At 36.6% G+C, this 25,863-nt stretch overlaps 1 pseudogene; it reads right to left on the bottom strand.

Moving 5' to 3' along the window:
• Positions 1–25,601, bottom strand: part of LOC105981442 — a 29,357-nt pseudogene extending 3,756 nt beyond the window's left edge.
• Positions 25,602–25,863: the final 262 nt, after the last annotated feature.

Genomic DNA, 25,863 nt, shown 5'->3' with positions numbered 1-25,863 from the left:
AGACTGTGTGATTTGTCCCACAAATGCAAAGTGACATGGAACATTAAGGCTTTGCTCAGCTAATAAATGCTAGCATCAATTAAGACCAAAGTAAAACCCCATTACATTTTCTTTCAATTATTCTCACAATTGAGGCCAAAAATGCTTTCTGACATGAAATAGCACCAAATGCCTTCTTATCTCTCAGAGTTCACATTTTTAAGTTATGCAGCCCCAAATAAACATGCAAGTATATTTTTGTTTTTGACATCATTGTTTCAGACATTTTGCCTGGTAAATCCCCTAATCTTCATATTCTCCATGGGCATCCATGTGAAAATGAGAGCCATCCTAAGCAATATGAGCTATCTGGCTGCATTTTGATAACTCCATTTTCCACTGTAACAAATTCCAATTTACTTGCCAACAACTTCAGACATCAACTCAAGGGGAAAGAAGGAAACTCTGGAGTGGAAATGTGTTTTAAACGATAGTTAATAAGATGCATTTTTGTAGTTGGAAATAAGGAGCATTGATTTGATATGGAGGGAATATGACTATGCTGTAAAAGAATAGCTTCAAACCAACTCTTTTGTAAATAGCTCTCTTTTCAATTTCCCTTTGATTGAAAGGTTTCTGGGTTAAAAAAAATATCTATGGAAGGAAATTCATGCAAGAAAGAGGGTGGAGATGGAAAAAAAAGTTCATGCTTAAGTCACAGTCTATGGGATAAGAAACAATTTGAATATTAATGCACAACCTTGAGAAGCAAATGCTCTGTCCAGCAACTTTAAGAGTTGGCAGCTGGCTAGGAGCTGATAAGGAATGCTGGGTGGGGGTAGGTCCTGGGAGGAACTATTTCCCAGGGAAGGCTCTCATCTCTGGCTGGCATTAGAAAGAATTACAAAGCATGATTCAGAATCTAATTTTGTCAGCTGGTGATTGGCTCCCACGAAGCACTGGCCTCACAATGTGTTCTATTAAGTAATGGGAATAAGTTTGCTCTCTTTTTCTCTGCTTCATTCCTGCCACCCCATTTTCCCTTACAGATCTTCCCATGTCTCCCACAGAAATGCAGGTGGTGCATTGCTTACATTTGTATTCCAAAAGATATTTCTAAATGTCTTCACCTTTCACCAGGGCTAAATACATAGACGGATGCCAACACCACATTGACTTTTAAGTGTCGTTGAACTTTTTTGATGTAGTAATATTATCTTGTCAGAATAGGCAAAACATAGATGGATAAAGGGACAGTTTATATTGAACCCATTCCCATTGATTGACTAACCCCTATTTGGTAGTTCTGCGCAAAGAAAAGCTTTTATAGAGCAAGGAGTTACATTCTATACAGGGATGCCAAGTAAACACATGGTATGAGTAATCATTTGGTTTATATTAACATCACAGAAACAGAACTGAGTTACAATTGACTCTTGAGCTTGCTTTTTTATTTGTAGTTGAAGGCCTGATATCTGTCAAAACATCTGTTTATTCTTTAAAAAATGATTTATATCATCAATGATGAAACTCATTTTCAAGGTTGTAATATGCACAGCTACAAAAGGTAGCATTATGTGTTCAGAGGACCTACAATGTGGATTTTATTATCCTTTTAAATAACTTAAGAGGAGTTAGTTTTTCACAGATTTATGAAACAGATCCATTTCTCTTCCACTTTAAGGCTTTGAAGACTTTGTGATTCTCTTTGGGTTCCAGAATATACAAAAATATAATTAATGAGCAAGGGTAATGTATTCATTGGATGGAGAGTTTTAAGCTAAAAATAGAGGGAGATCATTTCTAAGAATACTTTTCTCAACATTAAATTGCAAGATTCATTCTTTCTCACTGAAGCAATTTCCTTAAAAGAATTCTGAATCTTCCCCCCAAAATTGAACAATCTTGATCTATGCAATATTTTCCTTATCTTCAAATTATGGCAGTTTCAGGTAGAAAGAATCAGCCTTCTGCTGAAGAAAAAGTTCTACATAGGGTATGAAAAGACCTGGATTCTACTTTTTGTTCTGGCATGAACTTGCCATAGCAACTGGAGTCAGTCGGTTTCTGGACCAGTTTTCTCATTTGTAAGGATGAGGGAATTGGCCTGTTTAGAAAGTAAACATGCTTACTGGCAGGCACATATCAGATATATTTTACATGGCATATAGAGTTTTAAAAATAATTGCATTTGATTACTGTTAGGTAGCTACTGTCCTTCACAGTACATATTACTCTAAATGTGTATGTATGTATGCATTTGTGTATTGGCTAGCTTTTGCTGTGTGAGAAACAATCCCCAAACTTAAACTTAAGTGGCTTAAATGTAGCTTGGCAATGGAGGCTCATGCCTATAATCCTAGCTACTAAGGAAGCAGAGATCTGAGAATGACAATGCAAAGCCATCCCAGACAGGAAAGTCCATGAGACTCGAATTATCTACTAAAAAGCTAGAAGTGGATCTGTGGCTCAAGTAGTAGAGCAGTAGCCTTGAGCATAAAAGCTCAGGTACAGTGACCAGGGCCTGAGTTTGAGCCCTAGCTTTGGGACAAAAACAAACAAAAAAACTTAAAATGTAATTGTTAAATAACAACTTTTTACTTAGCTCAATATACTACTGCCTGACATTTCATGAAATAGTTTTAGCAACTCTGTTGATCTTACCAATTACTTAGCTGTGGCTAACTGCCTTTATTTCTTGATGTTGCTGCCTTTCTTATAGATCTATAGACATTTCTGAGCCAACTCATTCTCTAGCAAGTTAGCTTCATCTGGAAGCCTCTGGGTTTCAAGGGCATAGTAAGAAAATATATGTTTTTGTTAGTCGTTGGGGCTGAACTCTGGGCCTGGGTTCCGTCCCTCAGCTCTTCAGCTCAAGGCTAGCACCCTACCACTTGAGCCACAGTGCCATTTGCTTTTTTTTCTGCTCATGTGGTGCTGAGGAATCGAAATGACCACTCATATGTATTATTAATACTCAATGCGATAGAAGCTAAAGCACATCAATATATTATTTTATACTATAGTCAACAATTAAAGATAAAAATCACTAGCTTTTGTTGTATAACAAACAACTCCAAAGTTAAGCTTAAGTGGCTTAAATCTAAGTATTACCACTAAAGCACAATGTTTAACTTAGCTCAGTGTAGTTTAGTAATATTTAATACAGATGATTGTACCCCACACAAAATTGAGACCTGCTCTTGTCACATAGACCTATAAATTGTTTTGAAGCTAATTGACACAAATCTAGTGAAATGAAGAAGGAAATTAGAATACTCAATATTTCTAATTCTAACCATCTTTTTTCACAGAAAGAAAATCTAGGCAATAAACTACATCCTTGAGATAAAAGCAGAACACTTCACACAAACAAAGGCATAATAAAATTCTTAAGCAAATATATTTAATATTAGGAGGGAAATGCTTAAACTATAAATTAGTTGAAAGCTTTCTCAGCTTTTAAGAATCCTTTTCCTGAGTGTGTGTATGTGTGTGTGTGTGTGTGTGTGTGTGTGTGTGTGTGTGTGTGTGTGTGTGTGTGTTTATGGGGGGGTGATGTGTACAAAAATGATCCAATTTTGCTACAGCATTAATACAATTGTAGCTTTGGAAAACATCAGCAAAGAGAAAATGAGAGAGGAGGGAGATTATAGAAAAAATAATTAAGAAAACTGCTTAACACACAAAAAGTTGAAATAAAATAACAATGGGAAACATTTGGGAAGAATGAATGACTTGCCTAAAGCCATGTACTTATATAATGACAAAGATGGAATGCAAAGACAATTTGTTTTCCCAACTCTTCATTATTTGCGTAACTCCATGTGATGCTCTAGCGTCAACTCCCTGTGAGATGGTGTTGAATTCTAATTCTATTTTCTACTTATTCTTAATAGCCACTCATTAAACATTTGGTTAAATAATGGAAAGAGGCAGAGCCATGCAAATACGCTGCAAAATGGCAAGCCAGCCACAGAGTCCCTTTTATTCACTTGTTAGGAAAGTTTCCAGAAGTTTCTGATGCCTCAATCAAGTTTGAACAGCTTTGCTTGACGTTCAAAATGTTCAGAAGTTAACTTACCAGCCATGTGCATTCCTCTCATTTTGCTGCATGCTTCTTCTAGCTTCCAAGGAGCACCATTCTGAGCAATCTCTCCATTTCCTTCATAAAAACACTCTCCACCCTTCTTCCCTTCATTTCACCCTAGCATTCATCACCTTGTTTCTTTGTTTCCCCTTCCATAAAAATTTTCTCAAACAACTCTTAAACCTGATCCTACAGAACTGTACTCAACTTCTATCTAGATTATCAAGCCTCAATGTTCAGGGACTCTGATCTACCGCCAAGTACTTATGGGTAGTGGTAGTCTAGTGAGTGGCTGTCCATGAATCATGTGTTTCGTCTATATAAACAAGAATATTTGCCACTTGTTGAAAGGTGCCTTCACCTTGTTTGTTTTGATAGCATCTGAAGCCCAGAAGTCCTGAACGGGACTAATTACCAGTCCACCTCGATCTCATTTCTCTTTCTATATTTTTTGTCCTAGTTGGAGATACCAATATTAGTTCAACTATCCAAACTAACCTACTATATTGTATCTCTTATTATTTTTACCTCCCACATTTAATTGCCTGCTTAAAGTTTAATTGATTTTTCCACTACCACTACTGCCAATTACCATATCCTTTCTTTCTTTCCCGCTCTCATGTCCTGTGCTCTGAGTAGCTTTGCGACTTTCTGACTCATGTCTTCTACTTCTCATTTTGAAGCCTTCCTTTTAGAGGGTGCTCTGAGTTAGCCTCAACAAGTGTTTCTGTTTTCCTTTCTCTAAAAATCACTAATAATCATGACGATAGCCAGGTGCCGGTGGCTCATGCCTGTAATCCTAGCTACTGAGGAGGCTGAGATCTGAGGATCACAGTTCAAAGCCAGCCCAGGCAGGAAAGTCCCTGAGACTCTTATCTCCAATTAACCACCAGAAAACCGGAAGTGGCGCTGTGGCTCAGGTGGTAGAGCATTCACCTTGAGCTGAAGAGCGCAGGGACAGCACGCAGGCCCAGAGTTCAAGCCCCATGACTGACAAAAAAATATAGTAATGATATTAATAATCATGATGATAGTAATAATAAACTAAAAGTAATTTTATGACAGGTTAAATACCATTGGTTTCTTCTGTCTTTTCCTCTTTTTTCCAAATACACGCTGTTATAAACTTTCATACATTTTTATGTTGCTTAATGATGATCTCCCAGAAGGAAATGCCTCCTTTCATCTCTACAAATCCAAAGCCTCTAGTCCATGTCACATAGGATACATAATAACATGCAATTATTATTGCTGTTATTATTGTTAACTGCTAAAATCAAATGGTAAGTTTCTCTGTGAACTTTCTTTTGTTTTCTCAATGAATATTAGTGGATCATATTAACAAATACTCATTACAAACTGTTCATTTTTGATAGTATAGTTGGCTTAATTTTTTTAATTTTTAATTTTTTTTCCTCCCTAGTGAGTTGTGAGGTCATTGAGAAAAAATGCTGAGAGAAGCTCACTTTCATACTATCACAGTATCTAGTCTATTTATGACCCATAGTAATTTCTCCTTGTTTACTGTAGGTGTAAAAAAATGAGAGGTCTCATCAAAAGATATGGTAACTGAATGCAATGAATAGTCCTGGATGGAATCTTGGAGTAGGGAAAATTTTGTCATAAAAATCATTATTGGAAAACTAGTAAAGTTTGAAAATGGATAGTATATTAATTGTATAATATTATCTGAATGTTAGATTTCCCAGTTATGAAGGAGTATGATTCACTATGTAAATGCTTATACATATACACAAATGTTCAAATAGATGACAGATACTGTAGATACAAACAGTAGAAACAGAGGTAGACAAAACCAGTGCAAAGCAAATGTATCAGACAACAAAAATTGGTAAATCTGATAAGTAACAGGAACTATTTGTCACCTTCCTTTAACCTTTCTGAAACCTTGAAGTTACTTAAAAATGTAAATGGTAAGGACATAACCAAAATACAAACAAACAAAAAGAAAGGTTTCTCTTATCTAATCATGCTGTAAAATTGTCATACTACATGTTTTGCAAGGTCTCAGTTCTTTCTTTTAGCTAGAACTAGCACATGTGTGTTCTCAATGTGTGATTTATTTTATGACATTTATCAAAGTGATATATGTACACATAAAACATTTTTAAGATGATTAATAAAGAGAAATGCTGGCTCCTCTACTCCTTAGTCACAATGTCATTTTCAATCCTTGTAAACAGCTTCTGCTTTTTAAACTCAATAATTCTATTTAATATGCATGCTAAACTTATTCATTTATCAAATAAAGACATGATCTATTGAAGGACTTAGCTTTTTTCCAGTAGAATAAACAAAGATCTGAGTCTGAATAACAGAGTCTCGTATAGCTACACAGCACCAATTGACTCCCCAAAAGACTGAGCCTATGATTTTACCTTAGGTTAGCTGCTGACTTGAACCATGCAGCTAACTGATTTGGTTAGCCTAATCATTGGCTTAAGGTTTGCTATTACAGAGTTCCCCGTAAAGTTTATTTTTGTACCAAGCTTCCAGTTGGTGCCTCTGTTAAAGCACTAACCTGGTATTATTTTGTTATACTTTCATTTATTAAAGTGTTAGTAAACTCTAGGCTTAATCCTCCCCATACCTCCGTGCATTGACAGAGTTTTGGAAAATGTCACGTTCTTTCCAGTTCGGGAATGTAGGGAGATACAAATAATGCTGACATAACTCTAAAGTACTTAGTTCTTTCTTTGAAACTTCTTAGCAAAGCATTGCATCAATATAAGTATTAGACAAATTCCACATAAATTTAGTGTGCTTCTAAGAGAAGGCTTGTTCAGGTAAGGATTCTTTATCTCTTGCAACTCTTCATGCCCCAAGGGAAATAGTGTCAAACACTAGCTATGCTTGTCCTTGACATGTTCATTTAGTCAGAAGAGAGGTCAATCAGAGGCTGTAAGATGTTCAAAAGGGCTTCTATATCTGTCAGTCGAGAATGTAGACTAAAGGTAGAGACAGTTTGAAGAAAGCCAAAAGCCTGTGTGGTCTTATTCTAGAAGGTCTGTGTTTAGGAAGAAGTGAATAAGTTTTAATTATTAAAATACAAAGCCAGGTAATGCTTCTTAAAATGAACAGAGGTGTTGTCATCAAAAGCATCATTATTGTGTCTGAGCCATGTGTATGCAGCCACTGTGTGATTCAGAATGATATCATCAGTGTGGGCCAGAGGGGTACTGGCAAAGACAAAGACTGAATCCAGTAGAGGAAGTGCAAAGGAAAGTTGGCTTTTGAGTCAACATTAATCTCTGCAGGATCTGAAATACGGAAAGTCCGGTGTGTCTCAAAGGGCTAAGGCAAAAATAAATTCTTTTGACGAGTATAGAATCTTTCTTAAATAAACAGATTTCTATGCCATGAACTAAAATTGTACTCATCTCTCCAAATTTTCAAAATAGAATTTAGTGAATTCATTTCTGGGTTTCTTCAGTAGGTATCATTCTAGAGGGTGATGTTTTTCATCTGGCATGTCTTTGTCTATTGCTCTCTCTGTGGGCTGTTAAACTGAATGGGGCAGACATTACTCAGAATGAGGATAGAGACTGTCTGTTTTCTAGCAACAAAGGTTTATTTTTAAGTGTCTATTTTTTCCCCCTCCCATCTTGTGATAGTGTGAAAAAAACTAAGCATGTTTATCAGCATACTATAGTGTTTTGCACATCTAGGAAGTAATTCAGATCCATCCATCTCTTATTAACAACAATGGTAACAAGTTCTTAGAAAAGAAAAAGCCATAAACAATAAACTCAATTTTCTGATACTTAAAAACAGTATCATTTCTTTTAGAATGGAAGCACTTAAACTGCTCTAAATTTTATTTCAAATTAAAAAAAATCACACTTCATGTCAAGCTATGTAAGTTAATATTCTTGTAGTATACATTTATACAAGATGATATTCCCACATTCAGCCAGAGCAAAATAATTCATTTGATTTTAAGTATTGCTTCCCACATGCTTACATGGAAAAGAATATCTCTTGCCAGTGGGAGGTAAGAGATAATTCATCTTCCTTGCACCTGGAAGCTTACATGAATCATAGAAAAATATTAAGTTAACTCAAATATGAGATCTCTTCTTATTGAATGGACAATAACTTACCTCTCTGCCTTTTCAATCTAGCTACCATTGAGTATGATGGTTTATTTTTCCCTGATGTCTTCTCTAAGTTAACTTTAAGATGTATTCTGATGTCCAGCATGATGTAATGTCAAGTGCTGAGTCATAAATAAAGAGACTAGCATTGGGGTTCCAACTTGGCCATAGATTTGCTGTGTGGTTTTAGGTCTAATCACATAATCCTTTTAGGCGTCAGTATCAGCATCTAGAAAAATCTACGGAGTATTGAACACAATGGTGTCTAATGCTCCCCTTGGCATGAGCATTAGATATCAAAACCCTTTGGTCCCAGTTGATGTGCATTTTAACTTGGCATCACCAGTTTGCCTGGGACCTACTTCAGAACAGTAACATACAAGGCAAGGCTCCACATTACATTTTCATTTCCCACAGTCAAACTGTTTCAAATTCCCTTGTAGCTGGGAGTAAAGAGCTTGCTCCAAAGGGGCAGTTTTCTATTTGGAAAACAGATCTTGGAGGCCATTTTAATCAGGCATACTCCTGCACCCTGCTTTGAACTTGATGGCTTTGTAAACAATACAATACCTCCTGATGATTCTAAACACAAGCCTGAGCAGCCATCCTTCATAAGTTAGTGTGTGAATCTCTCTTTCTTCTCTGCTTTTATTGGAAGTGACACACAGTATTTCTGCATTGAATTAAATCTGGCCCACATGGAGCTCTTTTACACAGAAAATGCGAGAACATGGGTTGTTGGCAGACGTAAGGTAAATATAGAACCTCTGATGGTGTTTGGGTGCTACAAAGCTTTTTCAGCGCCACAGACCAGCAATTGCTCACAAGTTCAAATTCTCCAAAAGCTGTGGCATTAAAATTTATGTTAATACCTCTACAGCCAATTTTACTCATGCCCACACATCTACCTAACTGTGCTAACTTTTATGGACTAGTTCACTTCTTTCCATTCCATTTTTTGGTTACTATGGAAAACATGGCTCATTAGTCTGGGTGGAGCAAGAAATGATGAGTGTCCATCTTGAGTGTTAAATGTATTCTGGGGTTTGAAAAAGAAATGGGCTTTGAAATAATGCTGAGCTCAGTTGAGTATATTCATCATTTTAAGTAAAATTATACTAACCAAAATCTCATAAATTGGTAAATGTGAATTTAAAGACATTAGCTCTTTGTGGGGCAACAGACATATTATTCCTGGCAGTGAAATTATGATTAGTTGTATTTTGTTCAAAACTTAGTCAACTATGCAATGACATTACAGTTGAAGCAACCTAATTTTATATTTATAGTGTTGTATCCATATCGACTGTCTTCAGAAGTCCTTAGCATGTATTTCCTGTTCACTGGTATGGGATGTTCATCCAACAAAGAGTCATGACTTACTAGGTGGTAGGCATTTTGCAAGATGTTGGAGATATGAATATAGCTCAAATCCACTGTAATTCTGGGAGCACTAGTGCTTAGATTTTGCTTATCATCTATTGGCTTCCAGATAATAATTATAATTTTACCTCTAAGATTCTTTGTGGAAGACTATGCTATTAAGCCTTGGGGAATATTCAGTTTGGGGTATATAATATTCCCTCCCACATTCAGTGATATTTACTAATGAATCTAACATTCAACTTTTTGTTACAATGGATTAAAATGCTATTTAAACAAATGCTAAGTGGAATTACAAATCTGAAATACTTTTTCTGAAATCTTGTGTGTGTGTGTGTGTGTGTGTGTGTTTATGTGTTGACACTGGGGCTCGAACTCAGGGCTTCATGTTCTTGCTTGGTTTATTTGCTCAAGGTTGATATTCTACTACTTGAGTCATGCCTCCACTTCTGGGATGTGATGGTTAATTGGAGAATAAAAATTTTCTAGATTTGTCTGTCCAGGCTGGCTCTGAACTACGATCCTCAGATCTCAGTGTTCTAAGTAGGCAAGTTTATAGGCATGAGCCACCAGGGCTCTCAGTTCAGTCTTGAGGGTTATTTTTTCCTGAAAGTCTTAAAAGCTATGATTTCAAAGATTACTCATGGATGACCAAGAAAGATGTGATTCAGAGAAAAAAAGATAACAAAACAACAGCAGCAGCAGCAACAAATGGTCCTCCTCATACCCATGTTTCTGAATGTGAGATGATTATTTTCATGTCTGGTATCATCTTATTTATGACATTATTTGGGTATGTTTCTTGTATCTATTGGTTCCTCCTGTTTTAAAGTCATGTATCTTGCTCATTTAATTTTAGTATTCCATTCATTTTTTTTGTTAAATACTAGACAATTGTCTGACAATTTCTAGAATTATTTTGATCTTTCTCTAGAGGACTCATGTAATTGTTTCTGCTAGGTAGCTAATGTCATTAATAATCCCATATCACCTTAAACCAAGTGGAGAGTGAAAAGACTTGAATGCGGATCTTGTCTCTACTGAGTCTGGACAACTCTCAGTTCAACATTTCCCAAGGGATAATCCTTGAGGAACCAACCAAAGAGCAGGGTCCTTGCTGTGAAACACACTCCCACTTACAATATGAATCTTAAACGCTCCTTATAATATGAATCTAGGAAACCTACCCATCAGCTTCTCATCCTTTTACGCTCCATATTCAAAAGTGGAAAAGCTTTAAGGGCAGTCATAAAGACCCTGCGAATCTTCACAATCTCAGTAACTCATGAATGCCCTTAAGTACACATAAACATACTTCCTGCAGTTCCTGTTACTATTTCACAGGAGTGGTAAAAGGACCCAGACTACTTAATCTACATTTTATTTTGGAGTGAAACACAAAACTAATTTTTTTTACTGGCCTTAAACTTGAAATCCTTCTGCCTTAGCTTCCCAAGTACTGGATAGAAAGTCTGTGTCACCACTCCTAGCCCCAAATTGAAATCTTGATTCAATTTGCTTATTACTTGATAATCAGTCTTTTCTTTTTATGAATGTACTCAATTTAAACCTGAACTATGACAATTATTTTGATGTGTGAATTTCTCCAACATTGCCCACTCAAATCACTCTTATTACCCTATCAGCTCTCTTTCTAAAACATGTTTTTAAAAGGTCTGTTTGCATTGATCCCCTAATTCTGAGCCACTATTTCATCTTTTATTTTATTTTATTGTTTTGGGATCCAGTCGTGGGGCCTGAACACTGTCCCTCAGCTCTTCAGCTCAAGGCTAGTGCTCTACCACTTGAGCCACAGTGCCACTTCCGGCTTTTTTCTTATGTGGTGCTGAGGAATCAAACCCAGGGCCTCAGTCATGCAAGGCAAGCACTCTACCACTGATCCACCGTCCCAGGCCTTGTCTTTTATTTTATAATAGCATCCTTACTGCCATTACAGTTATTCCTGTCCTACTACTTTACATTCTTCACAGAACAATAAGAGTCAACTTCTAATAAATGAGCTTCCTTTCATGTAAATATGCTTACAGTGGTTTGAATTTAGAAAACAAATCACATTCCTTAGCAAACTGTCAAGGACTTCCCTGATTTGGGTCTACTGTATTGTCCAAGAGGATCTCATACCCACTTTCTCCTGTTAAGCTACATGTCACCTTCAATAGTAATTTACATCTTCTTAAATACAACTGTTTATAGCACTTCAGCACAGAGTACCTTCTCTCTACTTGTACATGATCACAGAGCATTTATAAAAGCTGTTTCTCTTGCTTTTTCAATGAGCTGAGTCATTTTTATCCTTCAAGTCCTGACTCAAGTATTACATGGTGTGAGCTTTCCCACATCATGTGATAGGGATATGGTTGCACAGAACACTAAATCAAAGTGAGGAAATCAGTATTTAGGCAATATGTTGGGGAGATGTTAGTTGGAGCATAAACCGTACATTGGCATAGGATAATGCTAAGCTGTAGGAAGTGGACAGTACTGAACGTAATGGAAAATGTGTCCAGAGAGGGAGATTATGTTTATGGTGTAAAGAAACTTAAGAACGGACCAGAGTGGGGCTGGGAAGGTGGCTCAGTGGTAGAGCGCTTGCCTTGCATGCCTGAGGCCCTGGGTTCGATTCCTCAGCACCACATAAGCAAAAAGAAAAAAGCCGGAAGTGGCGCTGTGGCTCAAGTGGTAGTACGCTAGCCTTGAGCTGAAGAGCTGAGGACAGAGCCCAGGCCCAGAGTTCAGGCCCCATGACCGGACCCCCCTCCCCCCAAAAAATAATGGACCAGAGTTTAAAATTTACATGTAGCAGGTGTAAAGGGGTTGGATATAATTAGGAAGATATGATGAGAACAATGCTGAAGAAGATTAGGTCCCTAGCAGCATGTATCATTAGGATAGGAGGATGACTCAGAGCAGTAAGCTCAGCTTGGAGGTTACTCTTGTGACCCAGGTATGATCTGATGAGGCCTAGATGAAGAGGATGGCAGTGAAGATGGAGAGGGGATGTGTTTCATCAGGAATTGAATGAGAGGGTGAAAGAATCAAGAGGACAAATGAGTCAAAGATTTTTATGCCTAGAAGACTAGGAAGTGAGGAAGAGAGACAATGTATTATATATATATACATATATATATATGTATATATATATATGTATATATATATATATATGTATGTATGTATTCCATCCATGTTGATTTTGAAATGGCAGCAAACTACCTTGTAGTAGATTTGTCCTGGAAGAAGGAAGGTTGGTTTTCAAAGACAATAAATCAAGAAGCATGGTAATAGACCCCAGTGTCCCAGAAACCAAGAGATATCTCAAAAGGGCTCTACTCTCTCTCTGAATCAGCAGTCAAACAGACTAAAACCACAGGGCCTGTCTTTCAAATGTACACTGGGAGGCTCAGCAAGCTCATGTTTCTTACTTCCTTTTTCTGTGAGACGATAGAAAAGACTTTGGCCATGAGAGAGATAAGGGGAGGTCATATTTTGGAATCCTCTTGCTATGGTTTTTTTTGAACATATTTGGTTTATAAAACCCTAAGACTCTTTTTTGCCCCCAAGTACTTTTCTTATTTTTAAACCCATATGTAGATTGAAGTCAATTTAATCCATATGTTCCTGATTAATTTATGCTTAGCTCATCAAAATGTTGTTTTAAGAAGAGAAGCTTATTTAAAAAAAAAAAGAAGAGAAAAAAAAACAGAGTCATGCTTCACCAGCCACTGATGAAATCAACTCCAGAAGACCGTAGCTTAGTCAGAAAAATCAGGCATGATGGCTTCCAAAAGTCAGAAGCTCACTTGCAAGCTTTTGACTTATAAAATGATGAAGACTGTTCCATTATTAGGTGGGAAACAAACTTACTTTTGTTGTATGTGTTTGATTTGATTTCTGGATGTACTTATTTGTAATTTGGATTGACCATAATACCTTTAGTTGGTCACTTAGTAGTTCACACAGCTTGTGGATTGTTCACAAAACCAAGTGATAAGAAGAAATTGAAGCATCTATGGTTCATGGTGGGTCTATGTCATTTTTGTTAAAAGGCACCTTTGAAGGATGTCTTCAGCAATGTATCCAAGAATTGGAAACAACAGAGCTTTAAAAAATTTATTGTTTAAGAGTTTTAGTAAATCATTTCAATTAACATCATTTTGTATGGTCATATGTAGATAGCTTTTGAGCTACTGTGATCCTCTGCTAGGTCTATCCTAGTCATATACCAATTCTTACAAATGAGGGAAACTATGGAGCCCATGTTTCTTTGGATCTGGCTTACTTCATTTAATATGATTTTTTCTAAGTCTTTCCCTTTTTCTATGAATGGGGTGATGCCATTTTTTCTGATGGAAGTATACAATTCCATTGTGAAATGAACTCCAATCTTTGGAAACAAGAGGTCTTTTGTTGCTGTTGACCTTATTGTCCTCAATGTATTATATCAGCTTCTTTCTTTTTCTTTTTTTCTTTTCCCATTGGTTTATCCCCAGTACTCACTGTTTTTTATTCTGGTATCTTGGGTCTTCTATATATGTTTATCTGATTTAGGGATGGTAAGGGGAATAACAAAATGGAGAAATAAGGACAAAGGGTGCTCCAATGCAATAATGATACTCACAAGACAGCACATTGGAAATGGACTTTACAACTTGGGAGGGGGTGGAGGAGTGGGGGTGATTGATAGTGGGAGAAAAATTAAGGAGCAGGTAACAATGTTAAACAAGAAATGCACTTATCACCTTACTTATGTAACTGTAACTCCTCTGTACAGCACATTTACAGCAAAATAAAATATAGAAAAAAATGCGTTTCAGTAAATCAGAAAAATCCTAAAACTTTGTATTGCCTGTCTCCAAGTTAAAATTTAGATACTAGATTGTTCTCTATCATGCAAAAGCAGTTTGCATGGAAATTATAATTAACAACATGCAATTTTCCCTGTTTTGTTTGAATATTTCAACAACATTTCTACAATATCACTCATTCCTTTAAATGCCAACTCTACCTCTCTGGCTGTTCTTTCTCTGTTTATAACTCTCTTTGCTGGCTCCCTCAGTGTTGACTTTAACCTTGTATTGTTTCTTATTTTACTCTTTGCTAGGTTAGATGGTCATCTGTCTATAAATGTCATGCAAAACTATATTCAGACTTCAGTCCACTGTCCCTGTTTCAGACTTTTATATCCAAATATAGCATATAAAGGTATAGGGGAATAAAAAAGTTGATTTGTGCCTAAAAAATTCAATTTTCATGTCTCAATTTTATCTATCTCTTCCTTTTTCTTGTCCCAAATTCCTATTGTGACACATTATATCATCATCTACTTTGTGACCCCAAAATGGATACATGAATATCAGTCAAAATTCTCTGAGAAGCTTCTGTTATTTTGCATCATATTATGCAGAAACTTGATTTCATTGTAATTTCTTTCATGTCATAAGCTCACACTATGAAAGAAAGTTTCTTTTCATCCCAAATTACCACTGGATCTCCAACTCTCTACACACTCAATACCTGATGCATAGTTACATAATCAATAAATTTTCACCAAAAGGTGAATTCAAAGCTATTTACACATCTTTGTAATTTTATACTCATTTATTTTACCTTGAATTCCTTTCTTTTTCCTAATTGACCAATACATTTCTATCTATTATTTAGCAATTTATTAACATGTTGCAGAATCAGCTTCTACAATATTCACTCTTGACACTGCTAAACTAGTCTCTAATCTAATCAGTTCCCTACTTTGACACAACATAAAACCAAAGGATAAAGAAGATGTTAGTTGTTGAGGAAGAGATAGTTGGCTACAATGAAGAACTAGAATATAGTATTTTCCCTAATATACCATGGTGTTCTAAATAATAATCATGGAAATAATCTAGTCAATTTGGACTTGATTTCATTTCTAACATGAAAGGCTTGTCATTTTCTGTGTGTGACTTCACATCACTTCTCCATTTGTTACTTGCTAACAGAGACATAGTTTTTAGTCCATTTTTTTTGCTCATCAAAAGAAGTGTGATCCTAGGGGGAAAATACTTGTATGCCATTTCTAATGGGAGAATGAGAACATCAACAAAAGGATGACGTGGGTGGTGCTGTCTGAATACATTTTTCCACAGTAATAAAATGATCAGTGCTGTACATCGTCAGAGTTTGGTCTTTCTTTGGGAATTTGGTGTTTATTTTAACCAATACTTTTCAAAAAACTATGTTGCTCCTCCCTAAAGATGTAAAATCTCACCATTTATTAAGTCTTCTTGGCTGAGTTGAGTATTGTAGCATTCACATTCTCACATGCAAAGTATTTCCTAATCTGAGCAAACGATTCACATCTGCTCTGGGTAACTGGCTTAAATCCAAAGATCCTTTAAGAATGCTTGACATTGGAACAGAACTATAGTGAAGGAACTCCTTCCCCACCTTCTTTTCTTCTCCCCAAATGTTTCTTCTTTTGGTTTCTTGTTGACACTCCTCTACATAGAAAGTACTGCATTCTATGCTAATATTTAGAAATTGAGCCAGAGTTCCAGTTGTGTTTTAGTTCTGTCTACTCTGTCCACACCCATTGGAAAGCCAAGAACAGTTCTGTGTGACTTCCAATTGCTTCTTGGCTACTCTAGACTCACTTTACCACATGGAAATTCTTCACCTATTATAATCAAACTTAACTCCAACACTTAATAAACACTCAAGTGGTGATGTGCAAAGATCCAGCCAATATTCTTGTTCTGCCCTTATTTATTGGAATTATTATTTGTGTAATAGTGTCAACTTCATAGTGTTGTTCTATTGTATTTTGCTGAACCTGTCATGAAAAATGAAAAGAAACTCTTGCCTGTTTCTGAAGTGAAAAGGAATGGAGGTATCCCAAAGATTATTCACACTGGAAATGAGTTTCATTGTACTTTTATTATGATCCAACCTTCTGTCCTTATTAGAAGCTAAAGTTCAATTAGCAATGAATCTATTCATTTGAAGACCAGTTTCATTACCATCACCTTGTTTCCAGGCATAACTTTTAAATGTCAAAGTGAGAACATTTCTGATAAAGCTCTGCATGGGATTATGCCTTGGCAAAGAATGAATGATACCTATAAACACAATTGGCAGGATGAGACAGAATAGTCTAATACAGATTGGCTAAAGATTTAGCTTAAAATTAATCCAACAAAGAGGATACAGTGGCTTAGAACTTTTTTGCTGCTAGATTCCATTTTATTATACACATAAACAGATAATTACCCAAATGATTAACAATTGTTATTTTATTTCTCATAAAGGAATGATTTTATATACATATACATATATACAAATGATTACAAATAAGCATAATCTCTAATTTCCTATAACTTGCATCTTTTTAATAAGTTTTTTATTGTGAAAATATTGTACAGAGGGGTTGCAGTTACATGAGCAAGGTAATGAGTACATTTCTTATCAAGTATGGTTGTCTCCTCCTTTGTTTTCTCTCTACCATCCAGAGACCTAACTGATGACATTGTATAAATCTTGAGATCTACTCATGCCTGCAACAAAAATCCACTTGTTGGAGGCATGAGTAGATCTCAAGATTTATACAATGTCATCAGTTAGGTCTCTCACTATGTATGTCCTCTGTTTTCATTTGTAATAGTCAGACACTTTCCTTACACACTTTCCCTCCATACTGGCCAAATTGCTTCTAGCACCTAAATATACACAAGTCATTCCTTGAGTAATGTCAATAAAAAAGAAAATGCTTCTTAGAGGTTTTCCCATTGAAAGTGATGAGACTAATTTTAATTGTACCGACATGAGTCACATGGTTTCTGTGAGTCAATATTAGTGTCTCTGTCAAGATGTTGATTGGTTAGACATAGGTCTCATATATTCTCCAAACCTCATGGGATAAGGATCATGCTGAAATCGTTTTGACATAGATTAGTAGACTTCTGTTGCATAACAAAGGAGAAAATGTACTTGGAAGAATAAGATAACTCATGTCCCCTAAGGTCTTATAGCTGACTCTACTAACATCCTAAATATAACCAAGTCTTGTATGAAATGAAAAGAAATAAAAATACCCTGGGGGAAAGAATTAAAATTTGTGTATATGATTAATAGCTTCAGGGTCATGGCAACCCCACAGATTCTTGGTAGGAGATATTTATCAGAAATAGTGGAAATGGGATAACTCTGTTCATAAGTGGGTTTGGGGGAGTTGAGTCATGAATGTGGACAAAGATAAAATTTGGCATTACTGGTGATGATAAAGCAAAATAATGACCTATGATTTAAATGCAACTATCTTTATTTCCTCTATGTATTTTTAGTTGTGCAAAAGACATACCTGGGGATTTCCAAGGGGATATGATGAGAGATGAGTGATTATTAATGTTTCCTGAGACATGTGGATGTAAAACCTATGGCCTGCCGCTGGTGAGGGCATCAGGAAATCGCATCTTCAATAAAGGAAGAAAGCGGGTGGGAGGGAGAATTGCATTTGTGAGTTGCCTTAGGGGAGAGAGATAGAATATGTTTATCCTTTCCTACACTCTCTAAACTTTGTGTAAATGGATAATTAGGATAAACTCAACCAGCTACAAAAGAGTATAGTAGTTAAAATGCCAATATTGAGACTAAGAATGTCTTGAGTGTGTGCTTAGAAGTCACACTGGTTGAGTCTATAATGGCTTCCCAGCTCTATGCATAGATGCATTTATGGCATGTTGAAGAATCCGTGAGATCTGCAATTGTAATGCATCCCTTCCCATGCTTCCTTGTTCTCTTCCAGAATTCCTGTTTCTGTAGTTTGGGACACGTTTTCCTGAGGCCAGACCATTTACGGGCTGCTGGAAATCCCCTCTTCAGGGCATTAGTATATTTGGTTTTCAGCAATATGTCAAGATGTACAATGAAGCTTGATCACCAAAATGGATTAAAAGAAGCAAGAGCTCAAGTAGGGTGAAACAGAATCAGTTATTATGATAAGAATTGCAGGAAGGATCCTCAACAAAACAAGATATTCCTATTATTAGCAATACGCAGTAGAAAATACAGTAAATGGGTGATTTCTTCTTAATGAAATGGGGAGTCTGGGTCTTGCCAGTGCCATCTTAGCCATGTGGTAGATAGGGAATTGGGTTTAACTGGTACCATCTTGTCTTTGGTGGAGGAAGATGAAGTCCCCTTTCCAGGTGAATTCTAAGAGGCAGGGGCAGAAACTTGGACCATAGGGTACGAGACTTGTCAGTCTTGTACCTTGTGCATAGGACACTCTTGACTTCCCTGTGACTCTACCCCCTGACTCTGACATTATTTAGGAGGGGAACTGCTCAGATTCCTTATATTTCCTTTATCTTCTGTCTCCTCGCTCTCTTCAGGTCACCATGGCTTCCCGCTTCAAATCTCCAATGGAGTTGCTCTAGTTTGTCAGTATTGTTTTTCTGTTCTTTCTGTCCTCTCCTGCTCTCATAGCTCAGTTTTCTAACAGTGTTAAGTGTATTTGAGGGACTGCAGGTCTTTGTGACAAGAGTCCACCTGCATTCACTGGCTTTCCAATAAAGACTCCCAATTTGACCTCTCAGGATGTGGTTTCTCTGTTTCTCATAATCGAGTCACCTTACAACATTGGATGTGGCAATATGGTGGATTAAAAGCTTCTTCCAATTGACTTGATGAATAAAAAGAGTCAGAGTCACAAAAGAGAGATTATATACTGAAGAGATAAAGAAAAAGAACATATCTGGAACCACGAGAGAGCGACATTACGGCTGAAAAGAACAGAGCAATAGGAAGATGTCAGAGGAATGCCAGGAAATTGATTGTAGCTCCAAACATAGCTCCTCAGACAGGAGAAACTGAAGCCACAACCACATGGTAAGCTAGGTAACTTAGGTAACAGACTTCATAGTGATATACTGACTATGTACAAACTTCTTGCAGGCCTAAAATACAATGAAGGGATTTGGTGAGGCAGTGACTATTACTTGCATGGCAAGCTAACAATGGAGTTGAAAGATGTTTTGTCTTTCTCTCTATCTCAGAAATGTGTAGCCAGACACCATCTTCAAAGCCATTTATTATTTGAGATTGGGATATTCTGTGCATCTGAAAAAAATAATAATCATGATTCTGGAATCTGGGGACATTCAACTACTAGAAGCTAGCTACCAGAGTTGTCATGGAGATTGGGGGAAGTTCTCATATAGATGTACTGAGATGTACTGAGACACTTAAGCACTGAAGAGAGATAGGCTCAATAGGTAGGATGACACTCACACTGGCAAGGATGAGCCATGTTGTCTGATGATCGTGGCTTAAACAGAGCTCTGAGATCATAGGAGGTGCCGTGCTTAGCCTTAGCCCCAGATCCAGGCCAGAACGCACTGGTATTTTACTCTCCTAGTGCTCTGATATATTGAGACAATCCATGCTTATTGTTCCTGGGAGCCCACGCTGAGAGTCTGTGGAACAAGTGGGAATCTGGCCAGGCCATAAGCTATAAAGGTTCTTGTAGACAGAAGCTGCTCTTACCACACCACAAAGAGAAGCTTCTAAAATGAAAGTATCAATTGATCTTGGCTGACCACACCCTCAGGACTCATACAAAACCAAGATGTACACATGTACACAAGGAACCACAGCTAATTTTTTTGACCTTTGATTTTTCTTCCCTCTTTCCTGTATTTTGAGAATATACCAATTGAAAGACAATGAAGATTAAAACCTAGTTAATAACTTGGCCTCAGATGCACCTGTCTCAATGCAGAAAAACAAAAAAAAATGAAACAAGGCAACAGTACTCAAGAAAAGTCAACAATTTGACAATAACGGATAAATGAGGATCAACAAAATTAAAGAAGACTTGAACAAATGCATTAACAAATCCCAAGAGATACTTCTGGAGAAAAAAAAACACAAATAAAGCCCAAAATAATAATAGTCTCTCAACAACAGGTAGAATATCCAAACCCAAAAAAATCGTCTTTATTATTCAAAGTCAGTACTATCTTGACATCAGACAGGATAAGGACAAAACAAAAATGTAAATTAGTTATCCATTTTCTGGATGTTCATAGATTTTAACAAAATCTCAGTAAATATTTGCAAATTAAATTCAAGAAAAAATTAAAAGGATCATACATTCTGATGATCAAGTCGGTTTCATCTCAAGGATGCAAGAATGATTTAATATATGCAATTCAGCAAATCAATAAACAAAGACAAATCAGTAATACAGTACATAAACATTACCAGACATCATCTCATTAGCTACACACACACACACACACACACACACACACACACACACACACACCACACACACACATACACACACACATACATATATATTTTACTATAATAAGGGCTACATACAGGAAATCCATAGCCAACATCATGTTATTAAATGCAGGAAAACTAAAAAGCATTTCCTTGTCTAGCAGAAATGAAACAAGGGACCACTCTTATTCAATATAGTGCTTAAAATCTTAGCCAAAGTTGAAAGATAAGATAAAGAAATACAAAAACTAAGGGAAGAAGCCAAATTACCCTGATTTTCAGTTAATTGATCCTGTACTTAAAGAATCCTGAAGACTCCAGTAAAGAACCCATAGATCATTATGTATACTTTTGGCAGAAGAACACTATATAAAATTAACCAAAAAATCCAGATATTTTCTATACACCAGTAATAAACAGGCTGAAAAAATTTAGGAAACAATACCAATCACAGTATCCTTTAAAAAAAAACTCACATAACTAAAGAGGTAACGGATGTCTACAAGGCAAATTGAAACCCTGAAGAAAGGAACTGGAGAAAACAGTGATCTTAGGATAATAGTTCAAAGCCAGTCTAGGCAGAAAATTCTGCAAGACTCCTTTTCCATCTAACCAACAAAATTCTGGACTCAAAGTGTCACTCAGTGATAGAGTGTCTGCCGTAAGTATGAAAGCCAAATGAGAGTGCAAGACCCCAAGACATCAACCCAGTACTAGTATAATATATGTACAATATGTAAATAAGTGTATATATACCATATATGTATATATATATGCATGGATAGAAATAAATGAAACTCCTTTGGACATTTAATGTATATGATAATTTATGAAATATTGAAAAGAAGGGTAATTTACTTAATCAAAGAAAGATATTTATAGAGTTGGCATGAGTTATCATTCTGAGAAAAGTCATATAAAAAGATGGTCACTTTTGTCCCTTAAACAAGTACCAGAATTTGAGTCCCTGCAGGTCTTAACCTACCATTTCATATTAGATTTTTTTTGCTTGGATACCAAATAGAGATGACAGCTGTCAGATTAACCTCCCCTATCCCTCCCCCAAAAGAAAACAGATTCTGCCTGGTACACCATTCCACTTCTAGAGGTTCATGGTTTTGTTTAATGTCTTCTTATCTATGTGCCAACACCCAATGTGTCCTAAGTTATATCAAATGAAAAACAGGATCCTAACTGAGCAAGAAGACAGTTCAAGTTGCTTACATATATACTTCATATGTGGGCAACAGTACTGATTTGCAGTGTTTGCTCCTTTCATCATTCAATTCTAGAACTGATAGCTATGGGATTTGTTCCTGTTTTTATTCTGTGTTAGTCTCCATTAGAGAAAATTTTATTCACTAACACCACAAGGGCTTCATTAACATCAATTCACAACTTGTGCAGCAGACAAGTAATATGTTCTTGACTTTAAGTAAACATCTTATTTCATTTCCCAGCTTACCTCTCCCTCTCCATTTTTTCTATCAGTCAAATTTGGAGACATTTTAGTCATGATATGTATAAGAGTCGTGTTGCATGAATTATTTAAAATTCACAGGCTGAGGGACAAATTACCAAAAAAGTTGCCAAATGTATTATGCATCTCCCAGATGTAAAGTCTCATGGTTTGCTCGATTCCTGGAGACAAGAAAAGGGCTGCCAAGTAAGATGGAGGATTTAGTTCAACAGATACACACATGGACATGAACCTCATATATTAGGCATTGTTTATATATCTGTAGGAAATCCATGGAGCAGTTCATGAGTCCCACAAGAACTGAAACAAGGCCATCGCTTGTACAATTTCATAGCCTTTTCCAGACTTAGCCTGCAGTAAAAATGAGACAACTACTAGTAGATCATAACAGCGATCTGAGAGGATCTGAAGTTTTATGAGCAAAATAACAAATTACATGATATAGCTTGATTGGATGGGAAAGGACCATCTATACCATAGAGTGAAGTGGGAATATTAGGAATCTTTAGCTGCTGCTGGGTAAAATGTAGGAGCCAATTATACACTGGAGCAAATGAAAACATACACTAAATATCAAAAGGTAAACGCACACACACACACACACACACACACACAACACAAGTCCGTGGCACTGTGATTATTCCGAAGGAAGTACATAACAGCAGCACCATGGCTTCATTCATTTAAAACATGTCTAGAAAATAAAAAATGAAGCTGGGTGCCAGTGGCTCACGCCTGTAATCCTACCTACTCAGGAAGCTGAGATCTGAGGATCACAGTTCCCAGCCAGCCCAGATAGGAAATCCATGAGACTCTTATCTTCAAATAACCACCAGAAGACTGGTAGTGGCGCCGTAGCTGAAGTGGTAGAGCGCTGGCCTTGAGCTGAAGAGCTGAGGGACAGCACACAGACCCAAAACATTCTATAGGAGAATATTTCTTCATGAAATATTTCTGGACAGTAGGAAGTTTTTTTTATCCTATATTGTCCAAAATTAAGTACCAAGAAAACCAAGGTGAAAGAAAAGTCCAGAAATTCACAAACTTGAAGAATTGGCTAAATAATAGAAGACTGTTGTTAGGAGAACAGACATGCCCTGGATCTTGTGAAAATATGGAACAAGGCTAAGAATGACACGAAGATCGTGGAGTTGTTCACATTTACCTGAAGAAGATTCATTTTATTTATGTGCAAAAGATTTTACTCATCCATTTGAAAGAATGGTATGGCATCATCATGGATTTGGAAAAAAAATTATCATGTTAAGTAATCAAACCCAGAAAGACAAAGGCTATATGCTTTCTCTTATATGTGGGAGCTGGAATTAATCTATAGATAAATAAATACACACTTCCAAGAATACATACACAGTGTCGTATCCAAAATACTGAAAATTCAGAGGACTACTCAAATGCTGTAATTCCTTAGAAAGGGTGCGTGATAGTTAATAAAAGGGAGGGGGTGACAAGTAAAGAGAGGAAGTGGGGGAAATGCAATAAAAATAATGCATATCTTAGAAAATTAAGAAAAATGCAAAGGAAGGAATGGGAAGGACAGGAGACAATGATGAAAGGAGGGACATTAATCAAGACCTATTCATAAAGTGCTTTGTTTATGGCAACTGCTTTGTACATTGATTAAAGATAATAAATATATAAAAAGTAAAGATGAATCGCTAAACCTGTATTTTAAAAAGTATACAGCAGAGGGGCCCATCAGCTGCACTGCATATTGATGAAACTGAACTAAGCAACTCAAGGCAGTGATGGGAAGGAGGGAATGAGAGGGAAAGAGGGAACAGCTGACACTAAGCAAAAGGAAAGAAATGTACATACCACTCAATTTGGAAGAAATAGTTGTATTGTCAGAGTTCATAAGCTTTATAGATATTGACAATTTGCCTTATGAAGGTTAAAATGTGTTTGTGACCAGCTAAGTATCACTATTCCACAACACTGTGAAATTTCTGTAATCAATTAATTTCAGGAAAGAAATAGGAAAAAAGATACAGTTGACAAGGTATTCATACACTGAAGGCAACTTTATTTATATAAATGAATCGGTATCCACTTTCAAAGAGTAGAACACACAACATTTATTCCAGCCTTCTATGGCAATGTTTGATTTTTCCCAGATAAAAATAAAATCTCTCATTTTAGAAACCCTGTATCTGAACTTCCATACGTATATGAACACTTAGGCTTTCTCCTTAATATCAGTTTATGAGCTTATAGCCAGAAATCTTTATCTTTGCCCTTCAGTTGGTGGCAGTTCCAGTGAAGATCCAAAGTGGGAGATTTACCTACCTTTCCTCTCCTTGACTGATGCAAGTGACATTTAACATTTGAAAAACCATTCTTGTATAAAATGTTCTTAAAGTTTTAGTTATCATTTTGTCCAAAGGTACATGTTGGCATCTTTGAGAAGACTTTTGAGCATAATTCTTGGAACTGCTGAGGGTTCCCAGGATTCTTGCAAATGTAAGTTTTAAAGAGATACAAAGCACTATCAAAACATTTATCTTCTTCCTGAAATATGAGTCCCACTAATATTCCTGACCATGCTGGAAAGAAGCGTAGCTTCCTATTCACTTCTGCATAATGATTTCTTTGTCTGCTTTAATGTGACCTGGATATTTTCCTGAAATCCTAAAGGCCATCTCGTAATTATAGGAAACAGTACATCTGTTTCCTCTAGTGGGCAAATGCTGACACTCTTCAATTCTTGAGTGAGAAGAGAATCCATCCACTGACATTCCATGTCAGCTGGGTAAATTATCTTTGGACACTTCCAAGTTCATAAATCTAAGCAATGGTGGGAAGTGGGAAAGAATATGGACCACAAAATCAGGCTGGTTGATTCAAATTCTAGCTGTGTCACTTTACTGCTGTGGAACTATGGATAAGCCTTTTGACTTTTCTGGGCCTCAGTGCTTTAGCTGCAAAGCAAAGGCCAGTTTCTTGAAAATATTGTTAGGGCTTTGCTATGTCTGTGAACTCCTGTCCCAGTTGAATGCCAACACTATGCATCCAGCATCTAGGACAGTCCCAGGACAAAGCCAGGGATCCCTCCTTAGAGATTTCTCTTGAACATGTCTTTATTTGTTGTTCAATTCAACATGTCAATTTTTGAATACAATGCATGTTGATCTGTGTCACCCCCTCTACCATTCTCCTCCAGACACAATCTATTCCAACCTGACCCATCCCCTCAAATTACCTGATATTCCATTGTTCCAAAGCTTCCTATATCCAGTTCCATCATGACTATTAAATAAAGCTAAGTGGTACTGCTGACTGTTAATGGATTTCAATCATCAAGTTATGTCAGAGACCTTTCAAGTATCTGGAAAATGTTTTGCTGTTAGCACACATGCTATCCTGATTGATGACAGAAATTTCAGCCATTGGACATGTCCACATTTTCTCCAGAACTTACTTAGATCCAGAATAATGAAGCCAAATAGCAACAGATGCTACAAATCTGCCTGATTCTGCATTCTTAAAAAAGCAGAGTATATTGA

Source organism: Dipodomys ordii, unplaced genomic scaffold (genome assembly GCF_000151885.1).
Source record: "Dipodomys ordii isolate 6190 unplaced genomic scaffold, Dord_2.0 Scaffold13, whole genome shotgun sequence".
Taxonomy (NCBI): Eukaryota; Metazoa; Chordata; class Mammalia; order Rodentia; family Heteromyidae; genus Dipodomys; species Dipodomys ordii.
This window is presented reverse-complemented; position numbering and strand designations above follow the sequence as displayed.